The sequence below is a fragment of the Hakea prostrata genome, chromosome 9 (genome assembly GCF_041222555.1).
Source record: "Hakea prostrata isolate BN-2017 chromosome 9, UWA_Hpros_2, whole genome shotgun sequence".
NCBI classification, from domain to species: domain Eukaryota; kingdom Viridiplantae; phylum Streptophyta; class Magnoliopsida; order Proteales; family Proteaceae; genus Hakea; species Hakea prostrata.
The window spans coordinates 9,729,256-9,743,489 of record NC_142608.1 but is presented as its reverse complement, the minus strand read 5'-3'; positions in this window follow the sequence as shown (position 1 = coordinate 9,743,489).

Here is a 14,234-nt window from a genome sequence, read left to right as displayed (position 1 = left end):
GAGACTCTCTGAGTGCCCAATGAGTTATAATACTTAGTTCACATGTAATATTCTAATTCAAGGATTATAATAAATCCAATGGGTACCTTTAAATTAGAACATTAAATGTGGTTGAATCCTATAATTCATTAGACACTCATCGGGAGATTTTTTAAGGAGAAGAACCAATTACTAGTATAACTCCTTTTAATGATAATAAAATGTAGTCATCTTACATGTGCGTTTGCAAAGGAAGTATTTATCTTCTTAAGATTTTCTTTTAGTAAAACGATTTTCATTCAGAAGGCGTAGAAAAAGGTAGAAGAAATTGGATTATTGGATACAAAGATCACGAATATACTGAGTAGAACACGCCAAACTGTCCTACCAAGCACGGATAGGGCCATCTGGACTAAGGAGTGGGCTACACCATTTCACTCACTATGAATAAAGAAGAATTTACATGAGAAAAACTCTACAGCCTCCCCTATAATTGAGAAGACGTTATGGGCCCATGAACTCATGATCCTCTACCCAAAAAATAAAAACCTCATGATCCTCTTGATCCTCCAATAAATTAATGAGAGATGCACAATCAGAGAAGATGTGGGGGTGATTAATTTGGGCCTCCTTGGCCCCATTATAGTGCATGTAAAACCACCAAGCTTTCGCCACATAAGGGATATTCCATCAGAATGGGTTGTGACCTTGGCTAGTACCACACTTGGGTGAGAGTCCACCTTGTTGAAAATGAGGTCATTCATTGCATACCATATGTTCCAAATCACAGAAGCAAGAATGCATAGCTTTTGCTTCCTGTGATCCACTTATCTGAACTGACCATCCTCCCAATTTCTTAGAATTGCATGTGAGGATAAATTATCATGTTGTGGAAGCATAAATGTGAGGCCACACCCAAACCAAACAATCCTAGCGAATTCACATTCAAAGAGGATATGCTCTGTTGACTCCACTTTCCCGCACCTCTTGCAAATTGGAACTATGGGAACTCCCCTTTGTTGTAAATTTCTCCTAGAAACAATTGCTTTGGCACAAACCCTCCACATAAAATTCTTAATATTTGGTAGAGTTTTGCATTGCCAAATCCTTTTTTCCAAATCCTCTTTAGGATATCTTCCCAAGCATGTCTTTTTGAAGAAGCAGGCTGAGATGACATAGCCTAGTGCCTTCTAGTTGTTAACATGTGATATGCTGACTTGGTTGAGAAAAGTTCGTTGGTTACAAGCCCCCAAATTATTCTATCTTCCACTGCTTGCAAAGCTAGTCTCACCTTTAAAATTTGATTGCATATCCTCTTGACCGAATCATCTTTCTAGTGCTACTTTCTTCCATAGTCTTGTTACTAGATCAATCAGTTCATCCACAGTGACTAGGGTGCAGGTACTCAACTTCTCTATTTTGAGCCTATAATTTAGGTTGCTAGGGACCCAATTATCCTCCCATTTTTTAATGTTCTGTCCATTCCCCACCTACCATAGGAGACATTCCTTTAATGTTTTGATACCCAATAAGATGCTCCTCCAAGTCCAAGAAGGCCTATTTCCCTCCGAGGCTAAAAACACATCACCATTTTGAAAGTAAGTGGATCTCATAAAACTTGACCCATAGAGAATTAGGTTCAGCCCATAACTTCCATGTTGCTTTAGAGAGAGGAGCTCTATAGTGGAATTGGATCCCTCAATCTTAAACCTCATTTTTTGTTTTGACTTACCCATATGAGTTCAAGACATTCAATGGATCCGATGCCCATCCTCCTTTTGTTCCCAAATGAAATTTGTCATGCATTTTCTCATCTTATTGTGACAAGTTGACGGAATGGAGAATTGTTGGGCTGCATAAGTGGCCGTTGAGCTAGTCATGGAATTGACCATAGTGACCCTCCCTTCAACTGAGAGGAGTTGGTTTTTCCATTCTTGACTCTGTTGCATGTTTTTGTGGCCTACTGGTTAAATGCATCCGCTTTAAATACCCCAATTTCCAAGGAAAGTCCAAGGTATTCATGGGCCAAAACCATATGGGACTTTGAGAATGCAAGAAAAACATGCTTTAAATCTCCTTGGAGTGTTGGTACTAAATATGAGGAGGGATTTCTTCAAGTTTATTCTTTGCCCACTCACTTTACAATGTATGTCCAGGTATTCCTTTAACTTAATCACACTTGCCAACTTGATTTGAGAGAATAGCAAACAATCGTTTGCAAAGAGGAGATGGGTGATTGGAGGAACTTTGTTCTTCACTCGCACACCTTTAATATTTTGTTGGGTGTCTTCCTTGTTAATAATTGAAGTAAGTACTAGGGAACAATTTGTAAACAAGAGCGGAGAGAGGGGGTCTCCTTGTCTTATTCCTCGAGATGGAGTGAAAGAAACCCTCAATCCTCCACTAACAAATAAGGTGTACGAAACCAAATATACATTTCATTACCAAACTAACCCACTTACAAGAAAACCCCATTTTCAACAAAGTTGCCTCTAAGAAGTTCCACTCTATGGTCTCTATCCTATGATATGATTTTTTCATGTGTAACTTCAAAGCTACTAATTTCATTTTGCCCTTTTTCCTATTCTTTATATAATGAAATAATTAATGGGCAAGGAAAACATTATCCAAAATTAATCATTGAGGCACAAAAGCATATCGAATAGGGTTGATGATACCTAGGAAGATGCATTTGAGTAACTTTGCCATTATCTTTAAAATTAGCTTTGTTCCTCCTCCTCCAAGGCTAATGCGCCAATATTGCTCCACCAATTTTAGTGATGGACTCTTAGGTATCAAGCGTATAAAGGTTTTGTTCATCGGACTAATATTTTGTCCATTTCAAGTACATTTCCTTGTAGATGTGGGACATGTGTCCTAACATCACATCAAATATATTAATGTTTATTTACAATTCACATCATTTTTTTTAATTTAATCATAATTTCTTTGATATGATTTATAAATGAATTTCAACCATTTGATGTGATGTTGGGACACATGTTATACATCCACAAGGAAATGGATAGTTCATTTTCGACAAAGAAATGGACTAGATAAATTTCCTTTGTTCATCTTCAAGTCCAGCTCACCTGTTTGAAAGAATTTCACCATGACATCATAGACTTGGGCCTTTGTGATGTCCCGAAATCTTTGATATAATATTGGAGGAAAAGGTATGGGCCTGGGCTTTTGGTTGGGCCCACATCCTGTTGAGATAATGCTATAGACATTTCCACCCTAGAAGTCCAGCTCTAGCCCAAAGGATGAAAACTGATTGGTTTGGGCTTGGACTGGTTCGGCATGTTATATGGGCCTTCTTCTCATTTTTGGACATGATATATTTTTGAAGACATTGAGAAATAAAGAGCTAATGGTTTGGGCTTGGGCCAGGCCAATCAAGTCTGTCAGAGGTGCCCAATGTGGCCTGAAGATTGTATTGAATTAGGCCCAGATCCTGGCCTGTAAAAACAGGTTAATTTCAAGGTTGGGCTGGCCCAGACGAAGTCTCATCTCCAGCAACCTTTCCTGACTTCTTCTTTTCTCTTCCTTTGGGGAGCAATCCAACTTTGAAAATTTGGGTAGTGTGAATGAGACCGGAAATGGGGGTGGTGGTGGTGATTGTGGAGCAAAAGTAGACCAGGGGATCTAAAAAAGTGGTGGTGTCCACAGTCAAGTGACCGAAACCCAAAGAAAATCTGGAAGGAAAATCTGCATTCACATTTCACCTTCACACGTGATGCATATGAAGTTTGTCGCGTTTACACTTGAAAGTTTGAAACTCACTTTCTCTGCCTTCCTTGAGGGACCCCTTTGGTTGTATATAACTGTGTTCTTGCCCACAATCAAGAGCTACATCAGAACCCATCTGCACCTACACTACCGAAAGAGATCTAAGCACTTCAATACAGCTTTGCTCTGTGCTTGGTTTGAGTGAGAAGAAGAAGAAGAAGAAGAAGAAATACAAAGATGGAATCTGGTGCCAAGACAACGAAGATGGTGAACAGGGGAAGGTTGAGTACTTCAAGGATTAATTCCAGGCAGCCGATTCCAAAGAGGGGAAAGGTGAAGGCTGGGATAGTTATAGTATTAGCTAACTCTTTTGCTTCCCTCTTCTCTAACGGTCACCAGAGGTCACACCAACCACATCAGTAGATCGAGTTGTTGGTTAAGTTGCAGCAGCAGCAGTTCACTTCTCAGCTCCAATCACAACCCAGATGGATTACTCAAAATTGATGAATCTTCTCTTAATTAAACTTTAAAATCATGTTTGCCAGAGCAGTGTAGATTTCCTTTTGGTTTCCAGAAAAGGCTTTGAAGCCTTTGTGTAAAATTTTGTCCATGTAAATTATCCGGATGTACAGCCAGCAGATTTATCAGCCGTTTAATGGATAGATGATCGATGCCCTCGTTTTTGTTTCATTCTCTCTTTCAATTAACCTCTTGCTTTTGAATTTCTCTCCTTCACATGGTTTTGTTCCTGGTTATAGGCTCAAACCAGATTTCTTAAATTTTCACTGATCTGAAGAAATTGTGAACCACAATAACAAGCAAATCATTTATTAACTCAATAGATTGGCTACATGGATCTCACCAAGTGAAAACCAAAACCTACCCAAAGGAGAGGGGGTTACAGAGAGGGAGAAAAAAAAAGAAAAGAAAAGTGGAATGTTTTTAGAAGGAGAATAAAGAAAATTAATATGTAACCTCCCTCTATATATATATAAGGGACAATTTTATATATTGTGATGGGTCACATAACATAACATTAAGGTAAGGCTTTGTCCCTGCCCTTAGTTCTCTGTTAGTTTACATAATGAACATCACATCACTCTTATTGAACCATTGAATTTTGATTAATAGGATGGGAGATTACAACCATTAGATTTTTATAATGACAGATGTTGCAATCAGAGAACTGCAACTAAAATACCCATGTTGGATGTAGCGGCAAACAAAACTTCGTCTTTATTGAAGCATTTTTAGGTGAGTCTTTGATTGCAGATATTTTCCTGATGACATCATACAATTCCTCGTAGGCAATACCTAGGTTACTTTTGTATTTTCATTCTTTGAAATATCACTCCTACATTTCTTGGGTGCAAGTTTAAGTTTGCCTTAATGGCCCTGATCTTCTTTAAGTTTGTCTTGAGCTCGAATAGGGCTTGGGCTCAAGATTTTGGCCTTTAGGACATGTTATGACCAAAATATTCTATTCTTGATTAGGACCAAGGATGGGCCTGGGATTACTCTTTGGTCTGTCGAGTCTGTCCCGACCCATCTCTAATTTTTGGCCTTGACCTTAGCCCTGATTTTGGCCCTGATTCTAACTCTAATTTTGACCCTGATGTTTGATCTCAATAAATTAAGAACATGAACAAGGATAGAACTAGGGCTAGGGACAAGACCAAATATAGGGCCAATCAAAGCAAGGATTAGGGACAAGGACAAGGCCAATCAAGGCGGGAATGGGCTTGACTTGGCTCTGTAGGACTTAAGGTCAGGGACAATAATCATCGACCCTGAATTAGGGTCAAAGCAAGAATGAGCTTATATTAGAATACATAGGACTGGGCTTGGGATTGCAAACATGTTACTTCTCCTCAAGCCATGTAGAGGTTTTTTTTTTTTGTTTTTTATTATTATTTTAAAAAGACTAGTACGATATCACGTGCAAATGCACGTGGAACTTTGCTTCTGTTGTGATTAAACAAAATGATCTAACATGTGGATTTCTGTTGATAATTTAACATTTTGTTAGATAATATTATACTCTAATTGTTTTTTTAAACAAGCTAAAGTTTGAAGGATGAGAATTGGTGATGGATAGAAAAAGAGAAGCTTACTGATTGTCTCTACTTTGATTTGCAATGAGAGAAAGAGGTAGCTATTGGAAAGCATAGAGGATATTCACTCTAATTGAAACAACTGGAAAATGTATAGACCATCAAAATAGCTATATAATGTCTGTACCTTTACGTTTATTAAGTGAAATAAAATGTGACGAGCACGGTTTGTTTGGGAGAAAAGAACCTCTAACAGAGACGGGTGACATGTTTAAGATAAGATTCTGTTTTTTTTTTTTTTTAATTTTTTTATGAGGTTCATCCGCCCAACTTGTGCACCTTCGCACTATAACACCATATTTTTGTGTGGTATTGTGCTTAGATCAGTGGTAGTTCATCTAGAGAGCGTTTTACCAATTATGCAGTTCTCGGCCACGATGTAGTAATTGGAGATCCTGATGTTGCGAAGGCCTATGAGGAATTGCTTGATGAACTCCGAGTCACAATATCACCATCATCAAAGAAGCTCTTATATAATTAATGCTGTCCAATGGGACCGAAACCAAGACCTCCCCTAGGACATTTCAGTAATTTGTATTTCAAATTTTGAATGAATTAAATGGTATAAGGTCATTTAGTGAGTCAAATTGAGATAATAAAATAATTTTAATTCTCCATTATGCCTATTTGGAAAATTGAAATAAAAACAAAGGAATTCATTATTGGTTAAGAATGAAAAATGGTTTGGTGAATTTTATCGAAAATAAATTATAAAATGGAAAATAAGATTGGTGTCAAGATAAAAAATTATTAAAAATAATAGTAAACAAGTGAGAAAAGAAGGAAAAAGTATGGTTGTTATAAAAGAATGTGTATTGACTATTTTACCCTCATCTTATTTATAGAACTTTAAGTAAACTTACACAAATGAAGATAATGAAATTCTCATCATAATCCATAATGGACAAAAAGTTCATTATGGATTTTGGAGGTTTTTCTATTATTTTAAATAAAAATAAAATTCAGGATAGATGCCAAACAATTTAAAATAATGAAAATTTCTCATAATTGACAATGATAATTGATACCAAAAAGAGCCTTAGTGAGTCAAATTGAGATAATAAAATAATTTTAATCTCCAAAGGCATTTGGATTATTTGCATTCAAAAACAAAGAAATGTGTCCCCTCAGGTAATGCAATTCAAAGAAAAGCATTCCGTTCACATGAGGCGTCAAATTATCAATTCACAGAATCCAAAACACAAATTAAACAATTTTGGGTTTACACATGAGGCTTCTGTCCGCGCCTCTTCTCACAACTCCACTCGAAATCTAAGATCACCAGTTTCTTTTGATTCCACCGCTACTTAGGTCTGTGCTTGCCCTGAGTGAAAAGGAAAACAAGAAAAAGAAGAAGAAGAATAGAGACAGAAAGATGGCAGTAGGTACAAGAACGAAGATAACAATTTTTTTTTGTGGTAGTAATCAAAAACTGGGTTCTTCATTATCTGAAACTTTTACTGTTATTTGAAATCTAAATGATGACTAAACCAGGAACCCTGAACACAGTGTTCAAGAACTATGAGAAAGTGGAATATTGCCTCAGCAGATGAATCAATTGGATGAATCTCAAGGAAACAACGAAGAAAACAAAAGTTCTAAGGAAAAGTTAGGCAGGGGAATCTATCTGTAATTCTAAGTCTTAATAAAAGTGAAGCTTTTGAATTCTTTTAGAATCAAATCCTATTAGAATAAATTAAATCCAATCCATCAGCCTGAATAAAAGCCAAATCGCAGAGGCAAAAAGCCAGATGTGAAGAAAGAACAAAACATTGATGTAAATGCCCCAAGCCAATGCAACAAAACTCAATTCCCAGATTCTCATGAAAACAACAACATCAACTCCCATCACCCAATGGCCAATACCCAGAAGAAGAAAAGCAAAAGACGAAAAGAACCCATTTTAGAAAATACCTTATTCTTGTCGATCCTCTTTACAACAACACGCTCGCCATTAGACTTATCTATGGCAACAACCCCCAGTGTATAACCAAACTTACCGTGAATCTAGGTTTGACCCAATTCAGATTTAGCTTCCCGCTTGGTACTTATTCTTAGTTGAAATTAAAACAAGCCTCAAGGATATAATAAGATAATAAATCTAGAAGAACAACGGATTTACCCGATAATAATCCGTTCATTTCCCACAAGGAATAACCCCTTAGCATGCCTTAATTAGCCTTTACCCTTCGGTTGTGGTGCTGCTGAAGGGGGTTTGGTGTTTTCCTTTTGCTTATTATCCTTTTTGTTGTGATTGCTATTGGAATTTGTGCCATTGTCCGTAGTCGTTGAAAAACAGATACCCATGATTTGCAGAATAGCTTCCCGTGTTTGTAGATGAAAGAATAATCAAATTGATATATGTTGTGTCTAGACCTTCATGTCATCTGAGTAGTTGGACAACCTCTTGAGGTATTCTCCAACGTGACTTGAGTAAGTGATGCCTGCACTCACAAAGGAAATTAGAGTGGCCCAACCTTGTGTTGGTCGGGGGACCGCCTTCGACGCTCAAGTTAGTCTAAGCAACAACGAAGGCTCTGAGAGGGTTCTTAGAGTGTAGAGAAGGATAGTGAGTAGAGTCTCATACCTTTCCCATCTTAGGATGAAGTTTATATAGTGATTACCGAGGGGCGGCCCCACCGTGGATTTCGCCCACTGATTGAAGAGTGGGGTGAGTTGCCTTGGAGAACATGTTCCTTTTCTTAGTGGGACTAATGGAGCCATTACTCCATCAGCCACTTCCCCACGTTTCGGAGTGGGCATCTAATTGACCATATTGACTTGGTCGTCTTCAACGTTCCTCTTCGGACTTAGTATTGGGCGTTCTCTCATTGCCCAAGCGTATCCCGAGTGATTATTGAGGAATCCTCTAGGGAAGAGGTTCTCCAACTTCCCGAGGTAGTATTTTGCATATTCCATGAGGGGGGAGGTTCTTTGACTTCTCAGGGGTGGGGGTTCTCTATACCTTTCTTGAGGCGGAAGGTTCTCCATGCTTTTCCCGAGGAGAGAGGATCTCCACCTGCACGAGGGGACGTAGGTGATTCTTCTCAAGGGTCTCTCCATGTATCCCAAGGGGGGGCTCTTGGGTTGATTACCCTCCACAACAATATACAAAATCGAAATGGTTGTAGACCACGGGTTGCAAAGGGAGGCTTGCGGTTGACGGAGACTGAAGGGGAACCGTTGTTGGAGTTGTAGAAGGGAAGGGGAGTCAAACGGGTGAGCAAGAGTGAAGGGACAGAGGCATTAGAGTAATTTTATTGTTCAAAGGACATTTGGATAATTAGCATTTCAAATTTTAAATGAGTTAAGGCATTTTAAATTCTATGTATCATTTGACATAAAATTTTATTTATGGGTAACATGTAATTTTGACTATGACTATTCTGTAATTTAAAGTATAATAGTAGATGGTCACTAGTTTCACCTTAATAATAACGGGTGCTTGTAAAAACTCTCTGAACAGAATTTTAAACCAATTTACAAACATAAGTATAAAGATCTTTGCATTCACATTGAGGAATAATTATTATACTTTAAAATATTTGATATAGAAGAGGCAAATTGGAATGTGTTTTTTCACTTTCTTCTATATTTATTTATTTATTTTTTGTAGAACTCTCTTCTTTATTGAGTCTTTCGCAAACTTGAGTGGATCTGCTCTTTATTTTCGGATGAAGAATGATAGTGTAGTTGATTTTCCAACTTTAATTAGTTTGCATCTGCTCCAACTTTGGATTAGTTAATAAGGGGACAATGGGCTGTCCCTGGATGTCTCCGGTGCGACCTTTGCCTCTTTTGGACCACATTAGAATATAAGAAAATGAAGAATATAAGTGAAAATACAATGAGTCCCCGTTCACACCACACTACCCCCAAAAGTTGTGGCATATGAAGTTTGTTGCGTTTACACTTTAGCATAGTTGACATGAAAATTTTATAACTTCAATTTTGATATGATTATGAGGGTCATCATTTTCCTTGACACCATAAGTGGGCATCTTCCATCACCTCACAATTCACAACTGCATCAATAACTCACTAATTTCATTGCAACACACAGCACCAGTACATCACACCATGGAAAGGAAATTCGCCAATTTCGCTCACTAGCGAAATAAAATAAGAACCGAAACCGAGATTTCAGCTATTCGCCAGAAAAACGTCAATTTTCCGGCGAAACCACATTTTCTGACTAAATCTTCCCAATTTCGCCGGAAAATCGTCGATTTTCCGGCGAAACGATATCTTCAACCTGCCATTGTTGAAGGAGGAGGAGGAGAAGAAGAATGAAAGAGAGAAAGAAAAGAAACAGCAGCTCGGCAACATCGCCGGAGAAGGAGAAGAAAGAAAGAGAAACAGCAGCGACAGATCTCCAACAACACCCTCGTCCAAGATCAGATGTTGGTCTCGTTTGTTCCTGCGCGAATCTCTGAGAGTTGTTCTCACCACCACCACCCACAAGTGTATGAGTTTCAGGCCGCTGTCTCGCCTGGTGTCACCGTAGCCGGAACCATCGGAGAAGAGTCATTAGCAACAGGAGCTGGTGGAGCTTTGCCGGATCATCTGGACCTGGAATCACCGGAGTTGCCGGAGGAGACTCATCCCAACCGTGTCGCAGCCCTCAAGTTGCAAAAGACCGGTTTCCTTTCCGGTTTCTGTCAAGCCTCATCGACGATATTGCCGGCTACTCGGCGAAATCTCGCCGAGATTTCGTCGTTTCGCTCAGTTCGCCGCCCGGCGAACCGGGCGAAACGAACGAGAAATCGTTCCTTGCATCACACCACACACCAGCCACCAGCCACACCATGACAAACTTTAGTGGGTGCATTCTAGTGTTATTGCATGGTGGGTTTTCTTGCTAATCTCCTTTCACTTTTGGCCAAAAGTATGATATTATAACTGAATTGGTTGATGCTTTTGAAATCAACAAATAAAATTATATATGGTAAATATCACTTACCTCCCCCTCTTACCTGGACAAATAGCACTTACACCCCCCTCTTAGTTGGATAATATGACTTACCTCTCCTCTTACCTGGCAAATATATCAAATACCTCCCCTCTATTATCTTTCTCGGTTAAATATAATTTTTACCATTAAATATTTTTCTAAATCCCAAACTACTCTTGGCTAATTTTTTTTTTTTTTAACCTTAAAATACCATAATCACACTAACAATAGTTAACTACTAAATTGCCCTCAATTAAAATAATTATTTTAATCAAAACACCATCTTTAATTTTTAAAAGCCCAACATATCTTTTAAAAAAAAAATTATCAAACAATTAAAAAAACACGTACTACTATCAAGTAAAATTAAAAATGCAATTAAAAAAAAAGGGTATATTGATAAAATTAAACACGTACTACTATTTTGGGTTTTTTTTTTAATTGTTTGAAAATTAAAAAAAGGTATTTTAGGTGTTTTGGTTTGTAACAATTATTTTAATTGAGGGTAATTTAGAATTTTAATTGTTAGAGTGATTACGGTAATTTAGGATTTAAAATAAAAAAAAATCTTTAGCCAAGGATAGTTTGGGGTTTTAGAAAAATATTTAAAGGTAAAAGTTAAATTTAACCGAAAAAGTTAATAGAGGGGAGGTGTTTGATATATTTGCTAGGTAAGAAGGGAGGTAAGTGATATTATACAACTAAGAGGGGGTGTAAGTGCTATTTGTCCAACTAAGAGGGGAGGTAAGTGATATTTACTCTTTTTTTTTTTTTAATGAAAATTGACCAATAGCAATTTTGCTTTCCATATAATTTTGGCTTTTATTGTATAATGTTCAATTGTTTCTTCTTGTTTTTTTTCTTACACACCATAAACCGTTAATCAACCCGAATCTAAACCGTTAGCCCAAACTATTAGTTAACCCAAACTCAAACCGCACCAAACCGAAACCGGCCCGAAACCGTTATTTTCCTAATGGGCCATGTTTGAGCTAGGTGTTTTTCAGCCCGAAACCGTTAGGCTCAGCCTGAAACAACCCCAAACCGCACAGTTGACACCCCTATGAAAATTCTATCTTTTTTTTTTTGATAAAAATAAAAATTGTATCCGATTCCGTGAAAATTATGAAATGTTTGATGAAATCCATGAAAGAGCATTTGGATGAGAAATTATTCCACTAAACCTAATTTTATGGTGGACCCATGTATGAAATCTTTTTCGGTAGCAATTTCAAATGTACAAATTTTAATTTAATTTAATTTATTTATTTTAATTCATTTTTATTTTTATTTATTATTTTTTTTATCGAGGTTCATCCGAGTTAACTTATGTACCCCTCAATTACTTCTTCAAGATAACTTTTGAATATGAGGTTCAAGTTTTTATGAAACTCGAATAATTTGTCAACTACTTTAAGTTATTAATTTTTAATGACATCCATTGATTAACATGAGAAGAATATCAGTTTAGATGCATATCTTCACACCGGCAATGATTTTAACCCTAGACCCTTGACCTTTGGTCTTGAGCCTACAAACATCTTACCGAAAAAACAAAATACCAACAAAGCTAAGTCCTGTCTTAAAGCTGGCTTGGGTCATCCTACATTCGACTATTTTTTTTGTCTCCTCCCTTTATGGTTTGTGGCTTCTTCCACTTCCAATCACAATTCTCATAAGGTTTGAAATATATGGTCCATGAACAGTCCTTTTGTACTTACGATGTGGGGGCAATACTGAAAATTGATAAATAAAAACCAATTGAGTCTAACGGTATTAGTAATAAGGGGTCTAACTGATAATTTGCCCCTCTGTCTTCTCTAGTTTTGACACCGATATTTACTATTGAATTAATTCACTATTTTTAGTTTTTCGTGTTTGCAGAAAGGAGTAAAGGGCCAAAAAGCTCCTCCATATTCATATACAAAACATGAGGTTTATGTGCATATCAAATGTATGACTTATTTCTTTCACAAAATAAGCATTGGTAGAATTGGTCCTTGTGTATTTCATTTAATAAGAAAATTGCCTTTTAAGTACTGAATATTATTATATCACTGAAGATTATGGATGTAGCAATATGAAGATGGCATTGAGACATAGGAAGAAACCAATCAAAAACATAATTGATTTATTAACGTAAACAAGTTATTCTTCATTTTTAAACTCAGTCGATGAAATTTGGAGACAGAAAAAGAGGGAGAAAGACACAATGACTAACTTTAGTAAAATTAATGAACTTATTGGTGGAAGATTCTTATTGCAACTGTAGCTTCTTTCTTGTTCTTTTCATGTATAGAGTTTGTAAGCCAAAAAATTTGTCACCATGGCTGATACCATAAAACTAGAAGTAATTGTCATTTGGCCCCTTGAGGCCATCCAATGAGTAAAATCCCAAAGAATGGGGTCATAATAAGGACAGTGATAATAGTCAATAAAGAAATGTAATACCTTCCCTTCATCCAAGCGTAAGACGGTAAAGTCACTCAAAAAAGAGCAACCATACCCTTGAAGGAGATCTATCCTTTTAACATATTATTGGCATTCTAAAATCTTTTTTTTCTAATGCCTATGAAAATTTTAGTAACCAACAATTAGAGAGCAAAATCGTTCTGTTTACATTCTTGTTGGAGCTATAATCAAGGAAGTGGGTGAGGCAGGAATCCCCTCACATTGTGAAGATAAATCCCCAAACCTAATGGAGACTTGGGTGGCTTGGATTTATGAGGAATCACCATGGTGAACCTGAATTAACTGTAGCATCAAGGTTGGGCTTATTACCTACTCTTTGCATAGGATTGGATGATGTCTTAGTATAATCCGAGTGTTTAGTTGGTGAACTGCTTGAACAATCACCCCGGAAAACCAGCTCCTTCAAACTCGAGCAATTGAAGTCCATTTTATATCTTGTAATTTTGGTGTAGGACCTTGAGTTACTTAACCCCTAATATTAATGCCATTACATGATTGAGTTATCTAATTTATTAATTAGACACCTTATTACTAAGGCTCTTTTGCCCCCAAAAAAAAAAACAAACTTTCAAAAAAACCCCACCATAATGAAGATCTCCATAATTCAATATTCCAAAGACCAAGACCTTCAGTCTCCGTTAATTTTTATTTAATCTAGTTCTAATATTACTCCCACATTCTAAGAGAAGAAGACGGCAAATGAGATGAAAAAAAAAATCGTGCAATACTAAAAATCATAAAGATGCAAGAATGGAAGAAGAGAAGTGGTTGCAGACGGAAGACGAAGAAAATGATGAGTCAAACGTAGGATTTTTTTCTTCATGGGTATTCTTGTCTTTTTGAAAAGTTTAACTCGTATACATCAGCGCTTAACTATGATTTCTAGTCTTAACTTTATTCACAAACTAAAGCAATAAAATTAACAAATAACCCATAAAACAAATGAAGCTATCATCTCCCGAGATAGATAATTAACTTTATAA